The following is a 17,810-nucleotide window of genomic DNA, read 5'->3' on the forward strand; positions in this document are numbered from 1 at the left end:
ACTGCTTACAATTATCATAAATTACCATAAATTACACTGAACATACTGCTTACAATTGAGTATAAATGCAGTAAAACCACTATAAACAAATTGATTGACTTTTCTACATCCCAATTCTATCATTCATCTTCTGGTATTCATCTTCTGGCTTAGCTACTATTTCCTGGTACAGATTCCTAATAAAGATCCTTTGTCCTTGGTCCAGGGTGTAATCCTATGTTGTATGGCCTGGCATTTTAGGGGATATCTATCTCTTCTGTTCTTGCCTCAGTGTCCTGAACCATGCATATTGTCACTCTAACCTATTCAGCCTAGAAGAGACAGGAAAAATTAAATAGAAGGGATTCTAGGAAGCTTGGTGTTTCTCTGCCTCCCTAAATATGTCCATGGTCCGGGAAGTAGGGAAACTATAGATTGAAATGTGTATCTAATAATCCGCATAGTTATGGAAATGTCGGCTTTTAGAAGAGCTTGCCATCCCGCGGGCAAATACTAATAGAAGTACCCCAACCCTTAGGGAGAGACTGTAGTAGTCTCCTGGGATTGAAAATGTTGATAAATATATCTTGGGTATTTCTTTCAAGTGAAGATTTCTGAAACCCAACCCTGCTGTTTTAATTGATAAATAAGTTATTATTTCCGGGAGTCTGCACTTTAACAAGCACTCCCTCCCTCCAATGACTCCCAAGCAGGTGGGCCACATTTAGAGGCTTTGATTCAGTAGGCTCTGTAATTGATGGACACAATCCGTGGAGCACTATCAGCGTTTTCCTGATTTGGGAGCAGGAATAGGGGACTTCAGACTGTCCCCATGCAGGCTCAGATGGCTTGCCACATTCATTCTTCCTTTATTGTCACTTACACTCGGGATTACATTGCTCCCAGGCTTCAAGATGGGCCTGGTCTAGACAAAAACCTTCAATCTCATGATTATGTGAAACTCTCAAACAATGTATACCATGAAGTGAACATTGACTGGCACTGAGTTAGCCATCAGTAAATTACTTGTGGCAGGAATTGTACTGATCATGCTAATCATTCCAATCTTCTTTTAGCCTTCCTTGTAGTAAGGTTGGCCATGTTACTTGTTCAAGGAAATAGAATGTGAACAGAAGGGATACGTGCCTTCTCCAGGACTGAATTTAACAATTTGCCACACATACTTCCCAAGATTCCTTCCCCAACTACTCAGTAAATATGTATATTCAAGGTGACATTGAAGATGAGAGCAATCTGTTGATCCGGGTCATGAGTGGCTGGTGGAGCCCCATCCCCCATCTCTATCACCACCATCCTTAGACTATATGTAAGAAAGGAATCGCTCCTGTCAGTCACTCGAATTTTTTTTTTTATTGCAAGATTAGGCTACTTTCAAAACACAGTACCAACTGAGGACATTGCAGCCTGAAGATTGCTTACTGTGATGATAACCTTGTTCCCTGTAGCATGAACATCCTTCTCTGGGCAAGAAGATGAGGAAATTATTTATCCCCCACTCTATCCATCCAAACAGGTGAGGGGCTGTGCCTTGCCCTTGTGTGAAAGATCAGGTTCCATTCTAGAGAGTTACTCTGTCTGTGAACAGCAGGCAAAGGTGTGATCTGAGACTCTATCTGCTCTCAAAATCATCGGAAAGAGAGCTCAGAAGGACTCACAATTACTGAACTGTTGACTGAAAGACGCTTTGGGGACTCAGCCCATGGCTATTAATGTCCATGCCACTGGGCCAACTCAGATGCAAACCCACCACTACTGTGTCATCCACAAAATAAATACATACAGCTATCTCAGATCAGCATTATGGGAGAACCGTATTAAAGTGAACCTCACTTTATGGAAACTATGTTCCTGACAGCCATATACAGTTCTTCTGACCATGAATCAAATCACATTTATATGAACCAAGACAAGTAATTCAATAGAGCCCTATTATAGAATATAGGATTATATCAAGGAAAGATGTTACACAGTGAACATGCACACTTAGTTTTATTGTTAATTTTCATAGGACAGGTTTGCTGTACTATCTAGGCATGCAAAGACCATGGGACTCAGTAGGAAGTATAAAGTGATGAGGTAGTTGGGTGGGTTTGAGGTAAAAGTGAGTGTTGGGGAATGCAGTAAATCGTGAATATTTATGCCACCCAAATGAGGCAGCTGTCACTCAAGGAAAACCATTCATTGGTGAGACATTGTGGGCCTAGTGATGCCAAATACAATGAAATTCTTTAGCCAGACTAAATTCTTTAGTGATCTCGAATAATCTGTAAAATCATCGCTTTTTTTTTTTTTTTTTGGAGACAGAATCTTGCTCTGTCACCAGGCTGGAATGCAGTGGCGCGATCTCGGCTCACTGCAACCTCTACCTCCTGGCTTCAAAGGATTCTCCTACCTCAGCCTCCCAAGTAACTGGGACTATAGGCACATGCCAGTACACCCAGCTCCTTTTTGGTATTTTAGCAGAGATGGGGTTTCACCACGTTGGCGAGGATGGTCTCGATCTCCTGACCTCATGATCCACCCACCTCAGCCTCTCAAAGGACTGAGTTTACAGGCATGAGCCACTGTGCCTGGTGAAATCATCCCACTTAAAAATGTTAGCATGATACCCCAAGCTGATTCTACTTGAAAGTTAATAAGTCAGCCTGTTGCATTCTTAGATGCTGGCAAAAACATAAGATTTCTGGGTTAGTCAGTAAAGAATGTATTACTCACAGCAACAGCGATAGCCAGAGTAGCCAGTTTCTTGAGTCTCGGTTCCACAGAGTGATGAAAACAGGTCAAGGTGGCACTTGTACATGAAGTAGGCTACATTACAGGAGAGGAACCCTGAACTTAGGGAACATGAATCTTTTATACTGAATAGTAAGCATGCCTGCCCCTTGTTCCAGAGAGAAATTCGATCTCTATCTTCCAAGACAGTTTGTTGTACAAATATCCCAGGAAAGCTGGTGCAGAACAAAGACACTCAGATCCTCTGCTCATAAGACATGAATCAAAAGGAGAGACCACCTCCCAACAATGTTCTCCCCTAGTTTCTACACCATCTTGTCTTCTGGAGAATTTTCCCATGGATACATCACTCCATCAGAACTCTGATTAATCTGATCAAAAGAGCTGGGCCTAAATCTATTCCATTTGGCTTATATAGCATTTAATTGCAGTTACTATTGACAGGACTCCAAGCAGTAGAATGAGGCCAACCTGTGAAACTGACCTCAGTCGTGTTCTGCCTCACCACCCCATCCAGTCCTGGACTCAACCAGCTGAACAAATCCCTAAACCACCAAGTCTACCTTAGAACACCAGGTAAATTTTTCCTCAAGTTTCTCTAGTGACTTTTCCACTTAGCCAAAGGCAGGGTATATTCATAATTACACAGATGCCACCTTGGCCTGCAAGGGGAAAGTCTAGGGTGATTTTATTATCATTCATGAGGACCCTGGTCAGCAATTTTGTATTAGCTGAATGCCTTTGGGGGTCAAGGTGGTATATTTAATCCCTTCAGCTAAAGTCAGGGAAAAATTTTACTGTATGACACCCATCACAGGATAACTGCTTGTATTGTATGCATAAATGATTAATTAGTTACCTCTTGAGAAAGCTTTCCTAGAAATCAAGGATGACTTCACTTTGGAAACATCTCCAGTCTCATGCAGGCATCATGATCTACTCCTGGGGTTGAAGACACTTGAAAATCTCTTATTTTTCCTATGATGGTTAATTTTAATGTGTTGACTTGGCCTCAGGGTGCCCAGATTAAATATTATTTCTGGCTGTGTCTATGAGACTGTTTCTGAATGAGATTGGCATCACACTGATGCACTCAGTGGTGTGATCGCCCTCCCCAGTATTGGTAGGCATCACCTGATCCATTCAAAAGCCTGAATAGAACAAAAGGTGGAGGCAAGAATTCAGTGTTTTTTTTCTCCCTCGTTGCCTGAGCTAGACCATCTGTAGTAGTCCATTCTCATGCTGCTATGAGGAAATACCTGAGTCTGGGTAATTTATAAAGAAAGAGGTTTAATTGGCTCATAATTCCACAGGACCAGGGAGGCCTTGGGAAACTTACAATCGTGGTGGAAGGCACCTCTTCACAGGGCAGCAGGAGAGAGAATGAGTGCCCAGCAAACGGGGAAGAGCCCTGTATAAAACTCTCAGATCTCTTGAGAACTTACTGTCATGAGAACAGCATGGGGTAAACTGCCCCCATGATTCAATGATCTTTATCTGATCCCACCCTTGACATGTGGGGATTGTTACAATTCAGGGTGAGATTTGGGTAGGGACACAGAGCCAAACCATAGCACCATCTCATCTCATTGTTTCCTGCCCTAGGATTGGGATTCAGATAAAATCCTCTCATTCTCAGTTCTTCAGATTTTGATTGAATTTTACTGCCAGCTTTCTTGGGTCTCTGACTTGCTGGCAGACAGCAGATTGTGGGACTTTTCACCTTCCATAATTACCTGAGCCAGTTTCTTATAATAATACATATTTTTGGAGAACTCTAATACAGATTTTGGTATGGAGACTGACTCTAAAAGAACAGATTAAGAATGAGTTTTCTGAATTCATTCCAAGGTTTATGGAATTGGCTGTCTGATCTGATTAGATTTAAAGATGCCAAGGATTCTATTTCCAGTAGTAAAGAGTGCAGGGGTAGTCAGTGACATCATCTGGCAATAGAGATATGCAAAATACCTGCACTGCATACTTCCCATGAACCAATAATAAGAAGAAAGGAGGTGGGAAACTTTGTATATTATACTTTTGAACACTTCTGGAAAACTACTGCATATAACAATATAGACTGCCTGGTCCTAATGTCATTGGAGAAGTTGCAAAAGAAAAGAATGACCCCAGGGATTCAAATTCCCAGCCATAGAAATAATCAGAGTTTCCAAGTGTACCCTGAAAAAGACCCTTATCTCCTATAGCCACAGGACTGAAACTGCTAAAAATTAAATACAAAACCTCATTCTGCAATTGGCTGAATTGCGATGAAGTTGACTTTCCAGGCTGCAGGGTGTCTATGCTAAAGTGAGGGTATCAACTGGAAAGAATGAGATTCTATAAATTAAGGATAAAGACCTGTGCAAATATCCTGATGAAGCTGGAGACATTGAGTCTCTAAATTCTGATGAGTCTTCTTTGCAGTGGAAGAAGTCTCCCAGCCCCCTGTGAAAGTGGCCTCCCCAGCCCCAGTGTAATTAATTCCCCAACTTCTGGCATAGGAGCCATCCAACCCTCCATGACAGTGATTCTCACCACATACCCATTCAACTGTCCTATTTGGCCTGTGCGGAAGTCAAATGGCTCCTGGAGAATGACAGTAGATTATCTTAAGCTTAATGAGGTAGCTACTTCAGTTCCACTGCTGTACCGGATGTGGTTTGATTGCTTGAGCAAATTAACACATCACCTGGTGACTGGGATGCAGCTATTAATCTGACAAATGCCTTTTTCTCCATACCCGCCTATAAAGGCCCACCAGAAGCAGTTTGGTTTCAGCTGGCAAGGCCAGCAATACACCTTCACTGTCCTATTTCAGGGGTATATCAACTCTCCAGCTGTGTGTCATAAATTAGTTCCTAGAAACCTTGATCACTTTTCCCTTCTACAGAATGTCACAATGGTTCATTACATCGATGACATTATATTGATTGAACATACTGAGCAAAAAGTAGCAACTACTCTAGACTTATTGGAAAGACATTTGTGTATCAGTGTGTGGGAAATAAATTGGATTAGAATTCAGGGGCCTTCTATCTCAGTAAGCTTTCTAGGGGTCCAATGGAGTAGAGCATGTCAGGATATTTCTTTTAAGGTGATAGACAAATTATTGCATTTGGCCCGTCCTACAACCAAGGAAGAGGAACAAGGCCTAGTGGGTCTATTTGGATTCTGGAGACAATATGTTGGGGTATGTTGCTCTAGCCCATTATCCAGTGACCCAAAAAACTTCTAGTTTTGAGTGGAGCATAGAACAAGAAACGACACTGAAACAGGTCCAGGCTGCTATTCAAGCTGTGTTATCACTTGGGCATCATGATCCAGCCAGTGTCCTTACAGAAAAGGTCCCTGCCATTGTAATTTACATGAACAATACAGGCATCCTCAATTGCAATTTGTATCCAGAGTTCATGATCCCCAAATGGATGCCTTCAATCTGCCAATATGTAGTATTCCAAATAACAGACCAAACAACTAGGACGTTAGCAACAATCTAAGAATAAGTAAAAATAGGACACTGTTCGGTTTCAGTTTAGCTGAACCATCAGGGGAAGAGGCACAGACACACAGGAAAAATCTGTGACTTGAAGGTCCCATTGAGTCAGCAGCTTTGCTGTAAATGGCAAAGTGAGGAATAAAGGTTTCCCCAGAGTCATAGCTGCTACTTTTTATGTTAAGACAAGGTGCTGCTGGCAGTGGGCTAGCTGCATTTCTGAATATACCATTTCCACTTACCAAGTAGGGATTGTTAGGCCCTTTCCATCTTATTAATCATTGAGTCTGAGTCATCTCACCCCAAAATGGAAACATCAGACTGGAGAGTCACAAGACTTTCGTGGGTCAGGTATTTCGTTTTGAAGGAGCACAATAGCAAGCTAAAAAGTCTTTAAATAAAAGTGATTTGACACCTGTGTCAAGGAGGTGATGAGTCCAGACCTCAACAAAGAATTCTGGCTGAAGGCCGACCCTCTTTATCAGAGGCTTCAATCGCCAAAGACTATCAGACATGGAGACCTGTAGCTCATAGAAGTCATGAGGGTTGCGGGGCCCCTTAGATACTTGCACTTATCTACCTCCTGCTGTTACTGATCAGGAGGATTTTCTGGCACTTCCTGGACAAGGCAGTATGAGCACATCAGTTTGTAATGTGTATTCAGATGTGGATATGATAAAAAATAACACACTGAATTGGCCAAAAAGACCACAAACACAGGTCACACTTGCCTCCCTTCTCTACTCCGATTCCTGCCCAAACTCCATTAACTGAAGGTTTGCATGTTCCAGCCTGACAAGGGCCCTGGGTGTCAGTATACAACAGAGGCATACAATAATAATTCCCTCCCCTCCCCAAAGTCTCTGTCCCCTGCTACACTTGGGTGGTTGCTTATGGCCTTTGATTCCTTTTGGAGGCAGGGAGAGCTCGACCTCACCCCTAATCCTTTCTTTCCTTAAAGTAGCTGAGATCAGAGTAGAGAGAGAGGAATGGGTCAGGAGTAAGATGGAAAGATTATGTTTCTCACAATAAAGGAGGAGCACTTACTTTTAGTTATGAGCACACAGGGGCAGCTCAACCAAATGAACTTGCAATGTATTTGATCTGCCCAACACACTAACAGGTGGCAGAGTCCTCATTGCTGACACTATCTGTCTCAACTTTGGGGATCCCTTGACCAAGCAGCCATAGCAGCATTGTATTCCAACTGTGGGCATGGATTTGTACCTATTACCTGACATGGGATTGACTGGCACAGGGACAATTTTTTATAAAGGGATGCACCTTAATCTGAGACATTTGGTGCCACATTATCAAGCTAATATACTTAAGTTCTTGTCTAATTTAAATGCAGGTGCTGTAGGAATTTTCCAAGGCTACAGGTCTGGCCTCAACAAGTTGCCTACAATGTCAGTCTCTCATTCTCCAGTGAGTCACTCTCATCAGCAATGCAAACCCAATTCAGAAGCATCAAAAGCCCAAAGATTAGTCAATGCCTGTATTCATTTGGGAGGGCTTCCCTGATAAAGACCCATAATGCCTGGGTGACTTAAACAACAGAAATGTATTGTTTCTTAGTTCTGGAGGCTGCAAGTCCAAGATCAAGGTGTCTGCATCGTTGGTTGCTTCTGGCGGCTGTTGAGAAAGAATGTGTTCTAGTCCTCCCACCTATCATCTAAAGGTTTGCTGAAAATCACCTTTGTGTTTCTTGGTATATCCAACTAATACTGCCTCTCTGCCTTCATCTTCACATGATGTTCTTCCTGGTGTCTCTATGTTCAAATTTCTCCTTTGTATAAGGACACCAGGCATATGGCATTAGTGGCCCACCCTGCTCTAGTATGACCTCGTCTTTTTTTTTTTTTTTTTTTTTTGGAGATGGAGTCTTGCTCTGTCACCAGGCTGGAGTGCAGTGGTGCAATCTCGGCTCACTGCAACCTCCGCCTCCTGGGTTCAAGCGATTCTTCTCCCTCAGCCTCCCGAGTAGCTGGGACCACAGGTGCATGCCACCACACCCAGCTAATTTTTTTGTATTTTTAGTAGAGACCGGGCTTCATTGTGTTGGCCAGGATGGTCTCCATCTCTTGACTTCATGATCCACCCGCTTCGGCCTCCCAAAGTGCTGGGATTACAGGCGTGAGCTACCACACCCAGCAACCTCATCTTAACTTAAGGCATTGTATTTGCCATGACCGCATAACCAATAAGGACTCACTCTAAGGTTCTTGAGGCCAGGACTTCTGTGGGGACATAGTTTAAAACATAACAATGCCTCATGTATGCCTTTCTGTGGAACTTTGTCAGCTCTAGAGAAATCTCTCCAAAAGGGACAAAGCTCCCATTGAAGCCGGGTCCTACTGAAAAACACTCTGAGGCCTTGGACTGTCATCTCCGAAAGAATCCAAAGTTGGCATGAAATACTGCAGGAAGGGCTCGGCCTTACGATGGCCCAGCTGTTGCCATTCTTTCTCGACAAGCGTTATGCACGTACCGCCCTCCTCTCTCGAATGAACTAGCCAAGTTCTAATAACTTACCTGGTTTCTGCTCATAGAGGCCATGCATTTTCTTCTTTGTGGTAAGTATAAATGTACCCTGTGTTGGTCAAAGCATACACAATTTCACTCGGGAGAAATAAATTTAAGAGATCTATTGTGCAGTGTGGTGACTATCGTTAATAACAATTTACTTCATACTGGAAAATTGCTGCAAGAACAGAGTTTTTTTATTTATTATTTTTTATATGTATTTTATTGCATTTTAGATTCTGGGGTACATGTGCAGAACATGCAGGATTGTTGCATAGGTACATACATGATAATACATGCTGCCTCCATCCCCATCACCTATATCTGGCATTTCTCCCCATGTTATCCCTCCCCAACTCCCTACCCCCCCATCCCTCCTCTAGTCCCCCATGCCCCACGGACATCAGTGTGTGATGAAGAGCAGATTTTAAATGTTCACTCCAAAAAAATGTGTGTGAGGTAATGAATATGTAAATTAGCTTGACTTAGCCTTCCCACAATGTATACATACATCAACAGATCATGTTGTATATCAAAACTATGGATAATTTTAATTTTTTCATTTAGAATAATTACTTGACTAATTTTTGTTTTTAAAATGGATATATCTGTAACTCTTGTCTAAAGAAGGTCAGAACCTTCCTCTAACCCAAGTTGGTTGTGTGTTACAACCTGTAAGAGTTTTCCAAGGCTACAGTTCTAACCTCAACAATTTAACTTGTTGACTTGAGGCTTGAGGAGTAGACTTGAGGCTGATGGCCCAGTGGAAAGAGAATCTGCTCACTCAGTGAGAGGTAACAACAACCAAGTCATTGTTTAGGTCATTGTCTTTGAACCTACTTTCTGATGCTTGACATGCAACATTTCTGAATTCATTCTTAGTCATAGGCAATAAAATTGGGATCATTTCTCACTCTGCTGATTTGTAGTTTGGTTACCATATTTGTCATCGATTCCCATAAACTTTTCCCTCTAACCCCATTAATCAGCTCATAATAGCCTTACTCTTTCTCTTCCAGGAAGGCAAGTTTCTCTCAGCATCCCATCCTCATTTCCAAACTGTCAATAATACCTACCTGCAAGTTAACCAGCTAGACTGCCACAATTTCATGGATGCTGGCAGAAGACATGAGAGTCCCGGGTCAGAGAAAGAGAACTTCACTCACTCACGCAACTATAGCACGTGACCAAGGGTATCAGCATTATCTTGCACTGGTTCATTGGGTCCCACACAGCAATGTGAAAATAAATAAACTACCCCTGCACACAGTGAATTGCACTGCAGAAGATAAATCCTAAGTTTAGGAACAAAATCTTTAAAAATGGGCCGTAAGCCTGCTTGCTCTTTGTCCTTGGGAGAGACATCATCTCTGTCTTCTAAGGCTGCTTGCTATACAAGCATCTTTGAAAAGATAATATAAAACAAAGGTAGTATATACCGCTGCCCTCTATAAAATTCAAGAGACTGTTAGAAAACTGTCTCCCAACAAAGTGTAATGAAGACACATTTATCCCCTGGCTTGTGGTATAAACCACTACACTTGGATAAGTCAAGCACAGTTTTATTTCTAAAGTTAGTGGTGGGTTTTTTTTGTTTGTTTTTTGAGACGGTGTCTTGCTCTGTCGCCGGGCTGGAGTGCAATGGCGCAATCTCAGCTCACTGCAACCTCCGCCACCTGGGTTCAAGCAATTCTTCCGCCTCAGCCTCCGGAGTAGCTGGGACCACAGGCACGTGCCACCATGCCCGGCTATTTTTAGTAGAGATGGTGTTTCACCATGTTGGCCAGGATGGTCTTGATCTCTTGACCTCGTGATCCACCCGCCTCGGCCTCCCAAAGTGCTGGGATTACAGGCATAAGCTACCACCCCAGGCCTAAAGTTAGTGTTTTCTTAATAAACGTTTTGACTTAATTTATGGTTTGAAAAACTGAGATTTTAAAAAAAATTTTAATAAATAAGTAGGCAGAGTGCAGTGGCTCACGGCTGTAATCCCAGCACTTTGGGAGGCCAAGGTCAGGAGTTCGAGACCAGCCTGACCAACATGGTGAAACCTCATCTCTACTGAAAATACAAAAATTAGCTGGGCATGGTGGCACATGCCTGTAATCCCAGATACTCAGGAGGCTGAGGCAGGAGAATTGCCTGAACCTGGGAGGTGGAAGTTGCAGTGAGCTAAGATCATGCCACTGCACTTCAGCCTGGGCGAGAGAGTGAGACTTTGTCTCAAAAAAAAAAAAAAAGTAAAAATTTTATTACCAAATTTAGGTTTCAAAAAATTTTTGATTTCACGTATGATATGAGTTTTGTTGGAAATAGGAGCTTTAGAAAGAAATGTATTTTGATTATGCTAGTACATTATTTAACAACAACTTTTGAAAAGGGATTTTGAATACATTGACCCGTATCAAGCAAATGCCTGACATAATAGTTGTTAATCCTCGTTTTCCACACGGTTGTGTTGGAAGTTTTCTCTCTCTTTAGTAGCAAGACCTACATCAAAGTAAATATATTTGCATAACTTGGGACAATATTGTCTTTTCTTGATTCAAAGTTTATTTTTCTCTTTAAACATAACTCATTTTAAATGTTAAGAAGATTTTTATTTAAACACTTTTATTACAATATTTAGGTGGCAGCAATATCTAATAAGCTTCTGAGACAGGAGGTAACATTCTGATAGACTTTGCAACTCTGCCGGAAGTAGAACTCGAAATAAATGTGTCATTTAAAGCAACTATGAAGGTAATAATAAAAGGACGATTGTTGGCACAAAGAAGGCTTTCAATGCAAGGTCTAATAGCTATACTTACATCGAGAGAAAAAATGAAATTAGTTACTAAACATAACCAAAAAAGTTGGTATATCTATAGCAATGCATATTTACCAAAAATTGGCAAAAAATTCATTGAGAGATATGGTAAATATCTGCTGAAAATAAAACTACTGTCTGTATGTGAAACTTCATGAATCATTTTATACATCAGGACCAAAAACCTAACTCCTTTCATTCCTCAAAATCAAAAGTGGTCTCATCTAAACCAAAAGTCACAGACTTGTCTGTTATTTATTGTGTTCTTATTTCAAACATCATTTACTATTTTCTCTCTCTAAACAATAAGTTCTTAGTCAAAATTTATTATTTTGTCCCATCTAGACAATATGGTCTATGGTACGTCACTAGGGTGGCTGAAGAGTACATTCTATAGAGTTTCCCCAAGCTCTGGAAGTATATGTGTCTGGAGTGGGTTCATATGCACATTTTTGGAAGGCTGCTAGTTTATGTCTTTTATGATTTATCCAGCTCTCAAAGTGACATGTGACTCATTAAAAGTGAAGACTCACTGGCCAACTATAGCAGTTTACAAAGTAAAATATAAAGATGATTCACTGTGGTAGGTGAATAAAATACTAGAATTTCCATTTATATTCATGCTCATTTAGAAAAGCTGTCCTAATATGCAGTATATGGATTGAGAGCAGCATGTATCAGTCTATAGAGTTGTTGTACTACAATATTTTACTAATAGAGTGCAGGAATCTAAAAGGTTGGAGAAAAGTGCTCCAGGGCAGTGAATATCAAGTCCTCATATTTTCCAGAACATCTTTAATTTATATGTGCAAGGAGGTCAAGGAATAGTACATTCCCAAATCCTAATATATTTTCATTCACTTCTATGTTGTAAGATACAATTTAATGAGGCAAGATGGCAGCTCATTGTGATTAAACAGTGTCTGGTGCTGCACATCCCTGCATCACTGGGAATTATAATTTCTAAAGGCCCAGAATTCCTAGACCGCTATTGCCATAACTTCCCAGAGAGCTTCAGTTTTTCTGCTTTTGTACCAGGTATGTAATACTTAACACATTGGGCTGTCCAATTTCTGTGATAGCATTTTTGTTTTGCTGTGTTTTGTTTTCGCTTTCTCTGAAACTACCTCATAGTGCTTTCCTCAATACAGATGGATTTGGCAGCATTTCAGATGAAACAAACATCTGAGCAGATACTTTAAGATTTGGACATTATGCAAAGTCATTTTCAGCCAAGTAATTTTCCTCACAATCTGGAAGGCTCATTTGTGATTTAATTTTCTGACATTATATAATTTAAAAAATTAAAAAAACTTGAAAGGCAGCCACAGCCTTATCTATCTTCAACCAGAATATCTGAGATTAAGTCCTGGAGATGCCATTTAAATTTTGTCCTGATTTCTACCCCAACGTTTAAATCGAAGATATTAACATGTTCATGAAACTAAGTTTATGATGATGGAAAAAAGTGTACTGGTGATAAAAGAAGTGTGGCTTTTGGAATATTACATTTTTTTCCTTTTGCTTAGTTTTTTTTTTTAATTGAAATCTATACATTGATAAAGCTTTTGCTACTATTTTGGCAGACACTGTATATGAAAAGAAATGCACATAAATAAGAAGGTAATAGGATAGTTTTGAATGAAAAATGTGTGGGTTATGCAGGCTAGTCAAAACAGATGCAGGTGTGGCTGCTATGAGCCAGGCTGCTTAGAGGGAGATACAGATGGCAATAAAATGTAAAGCGCTTAACTTGGCTTGAAATAAGAATACCGAATGAGTGCATATCATCAATATAATAAAAGAAACATTTAAAGGAGAGCAACAGTTCATCAAAGATCTAGTAGCTGACATGCTAAGAACAGAAGAAAACCAAACTCAACACAGATGACAAAGGACTAATTGCCTTTGTTACTGAAATCTCACGGCTTTAGTAATTGATCCTTCTTCTCACCAAAGGATACAAATATTTCCCAGGTCTTGAAAAGTATCCTAACGAAGACCATAAACTCTAATGTTTGTAAATTTTGGTTGAAAATGACATTTGGTTTTCTCTGCTTAGTAAGTTAGGCAGTCCCTGCTTTTAGCCTGTGTTTTGACAAGAGAACTACACTTCCCTACCGTCTCTGCAGCCCTGAATTTCTGTTTCAGAGGAGACGGTAAGTCCCTCCTCACAGGAACTGCAAGGCGTCTCTGCCCTCCCACCTCTCACACATGCCACGTTCTCCATCTCTGCACCCTTAAAGTCGGCCTTCATTAAACTGTCCAAGTACAACCACCTGAAGAGTGAAATAGCATCGAAGTGCAAAATAAGGTGACATCAATGATCTATGTTTTACTCTTCAGTGAAAGGTAGTGATCAAACAAGCTCCTCCACAAATATGTGTCAAAGATTCCATTTTACTTATTAATAATGATTTATGTAGGTCAAACCCATGCACCTAACACTACTGCAGTAGTTCATTAACCCGTTCGGCTTGGGGCTACTAACATTTGCATCAACAGGGGCTTGGCGGTGGATTTAAAGAATTCTACGGCACTAGACTTCACTGGGGCTTTGCATGTAAAGCTCCCTCTGGGCAGTTTTCCAGCTGGGTAATCTCTGAGAACTGATGTCTATTTCTCAGACACCACTTGGACTAGACACTCTTGTTTATTCATCTCTGTCATTTGTGAGGCCTACCACACACAACCACCCCCTTCCATCCCATGACTTCTTCTAACCTAACCTGGGACAGGACTGGGAAGTCTTTGTCTTGCTGTGGCTGGAAATATCAGGAAGAAGAAATTTGGTAGACAGGTTAGTTAAAATGCTGAGGCAACTCTTCTTCCCTCCCTACCAAAGGATCTGAAAGACTAATAGCCTTGAGAGTGATAGAAAATTCCAAGGCCAGACATCCCAGCTTTTTGCTTATGCTGTGGCAAAATATCCAGGATATAAAATAAATCATTTTCCCTTGAGCCATAAACAGATGTTGCTTTAGTCACCTGTGCAAGTAAATACCCATCCTATCTATCCTTATCCATGGACAAAAATATTTCCCAGGTCTTGAAAACTATCCTATTTCTGATAGTCTTTGGAAAACACATCTGATCATACCATTTTCTTCCCTGAAGACTTGATCCCTCTCCTATCTAGTAGCTTTAAAACTGTTGGAAAGGGAAACAGAAGCCAATATAGATCTAATTTTTCTCATTTTGCTGCTTCTTTTTGTTTCTTTTGTAAGATCTATTTTGAAAAAGTGCCTCAAGTGAATAATAGCTCTTATTATAGTTAATATCACTATTATGGTAATAATGTTGATAACTATTTAAGGTCATGTAAAGCTGTGTCATGTATAGTTATTACTATATATTAGGGTTACAATAGTAATATTAATAACTATCATGGCACACCTCTACATGACACACATAATCTTTGGTGATTTTTGTCCAGATGGTCTTTCATCCTTATTCTACCCACTCCCAACTCATTCCAGGCAACTGACTGTCCAGAACGTGCTAGCACCCCCAAGACCCCATCTCTTTGTGTGTGGTAATTTATCTGCCTAGACCATGCCTTCTTCTTCTCTGCTTGATGAACTCTAAGACCAAAGACTTCTCTAAGCACTGAGTCCCCTACTTTGTGCTCACACAGAATGTGTTATTATGTCTTTTTTTGAGACGGAGTTTCGTTCTTGTTACCCAGGCTGGAGTGCAATGGCGCGATCTTGGCTCACCGCAACCTCCGTCTCCTGGGTTCAGCCAATTCTCCTGCCTCAGCCTCCTGAGTAGCTGGGATTACAGGCATGCACCACCGTGCCCAGCTAATTTTTTGTATTTTTAGTAGAGACGGGGTTTCACCATGTTGACCAGGATGGTCTCGATCTCTTGACCTCGTGATCCACCCACCTCGGCCTTCCAAAGTGCTGGGATTACAGGGGTGAGCCACCGCGTCCGGCCATGTTATGTCTTATATTTGTCTTTCACTTTCCTTTCTTGATTGATTGGGACATACTTTATCCTTAAATTTCAAAAATACAGCAATATTCCTGGCACATAGTAGGCATTCAATAATTCTTGATGAATGAATAAATGAAAATGAGTAAATGAATCTATTTATATTTAGGTTTTCTTAAATATACACTTTGCATTTTCTTACTAAGTCTAAATAGATATAGAAAGGCAAAGCAAAATAGGAAGAAACATTTTAATTTGTATTTCTCTTTGCTTCTTGATGCAAAGCATCTTTAGAAAACTTCAATATAACTCCGTGCTTGCTTGAGAAATATGTTTAAGGAGCTAATTTATATAAGGCACTTGACACAAAAAAAAATAACAGGACAAGAAGCCACGAATGGAAACTATATAATCAGAACAGAAGGAACAGCCCCTGGATTTTCAGGAGAAAGTCTGTTAGGAAAGCAGTCTTGAGACCCAATCTTATTTTTGGGATAGTTAAATGGCAACATAAGTCAGTACCCATAGTTCCCAACCTGATTACAGGCCCTGTTTTTCCACTTTTTTTTCCAAATTTATAGAAAAAAACCCAATACCTCACAAGCTCTGACTTTGTCCTTATTTATTTTAAGAATCTATGCTCCAGGGTCTCAACTCTGGCTACCATCATTGGTCTGGATCTGAAAAGTGTCTCCCTAATCTCTAAGCTTCAAAGCAGATAAGACAGAGAAAAAAGAAATTCCTTTAATGTTTTAGCATCTAAATTGTGAATTTCATATGTACTCTGTCATGGAAATGTTTGTTCATCTTCTTTAAGATCCACAGATTATTCTATATTTAATGGGCCTTTGTAGGCTGGTCTGGGGAACCTATCGCAGATGATTTAATTTCTCCGTGAAAGTATTTTTTGGTGCTTTTTATTTAGATAAAATGCCAAATTTATAGAAAAGATGCATGAATAGTACAAGAAACTCCCACACACTTTTCATCAAGATTATATACATTTCCCCACATTTGTTTTGTATATATGCTAATCCATCACAAACACAGAAAATACTTTCTGAATTCTAATTGAATTATAAACTTTTTGAGTACAAATTATTAGCAAATTGAGGTCTGCTGAAATGTTTGATTAAGACTACATTCCATGTTATGCTATTACATTTTCTTTATTTCTATTATTTTCCCATAAGAGTTCGGTCCCAGAAAGGAAAATGTATTTACATTTTTATTTTCCTTGTAAGTAGTGATTTAACTTCATATATTTGTGAGGTTATAACTATACTTTCTCAAGACCTATGGTACTTTCCAATAATAGGGTGAGTGTTCATTGAGTCAAAGTCAGTCCTGTAAGACACTGGGTTATCACTTAGTAAACAACATTATTGTATTATCTATAGAAGTACCCTTGGAATACTAGAGGCCCATCAGTAATAACTATTCCTGGTGTCACGGTGGGGAAGCCTGGGCACAAATGAAGGCAATTGAAGAATTTTTAAACTGAGTTATTTCTCAGAGCCCAAATTAAGAGTTTAGCATATCTATGGCTCTGCTAATATTGATTTTAAAACTGTTTAACATTCATTTTTTTCTTACTTTAAATTTGAGCTTTTAAAAATCAAATCCTTATCCTCAATCAAAATGTAAATATTTTAGTTCACCAGAAAACTTCAACTGACATAATTAAAATTAAAAGATCATATCTGCTTAAAGGTTTAAGTAAAACCAAAGAAAAAAGGTGAAGCTCTGGAAAAAAATATCAGAAATTTCCATAACATAGTCACTGCCTTATTTGCTTTATCAATACTGAGTGTCTTTAAATAATCAAGATATTTCAAATAGAATAAAAAATACTTATTATATGTATATTTAATGAGACAAAAACTTGATTCTTAGTGCATAAAAATACACCAAAATGTTCATCCCAAATACTCATGAAAAATGAGATATCCACAAAAGAACAAGACTTATTTCTAGTTCCATACTTAGATTTTCTTTTTAAAACTGTAAATGGCTCATCATGGCAACAGACGATGTCTGCCGAAGTAGGTCCACATTGCTCCAAGTGTGCCTCCATGTATGTGTACATGTGTGGATGTTTTACCAATGTACTTTATGGTGAGTCCTCTGGACCATTACTTTATTCCCATGTTGCTTTCAGCTAAATTAGATTAGAGTTATACTGCTGCACTTTAATACAAGACATAAACCTCTATTATCTTGAATACTTAGCTATCATGATAGTAAAATGAATTAATAGGAATTAAATAACTAATATGAGTTAAAATAGCCTTTACCATTGTAGAA

The 17,810-nt window shown here is 39.8% G+C and overlaps 1 long non-coding RNA gene across 1 annotated transcript; it reads left to right on the forward strand.

The window, feature by feature from the left end:
- Nucleotides 1-7,580: 7,580 nt before the first annotated feature.
- Nucleotides 7,581-8,655, forward strand: LOC118152171 (uncharacterized). Its single transcript, XR_004740583.3, has 3 exons — nucleotides 7,581-7,657; nucleotides 7,808-7,910; nucleotides 8,534-8,655. It is a non-coding gene; the product is annotated as an uncharacterized LOC118152171 (long non-coding RNA).
- The last annotated feature ends 9,155 nt before the right edge of the window (nucleotides 8,656-17,810 follow it).

The sequence above is a fragment of the Callithrix jacchus genome, chromosome 3, assembly GCF_049354715.1.
Source record: "Callithrix jacchus isolate 240 chromosome 3, calJac240_pri, whole genome shotgun sequence".
Classification (NCBI taxonomy): Eukaryota; Metazoa; Chordata; class Mammalia; order Primates; family Cebidae; genus Callithrix; species Callithrix jacchus.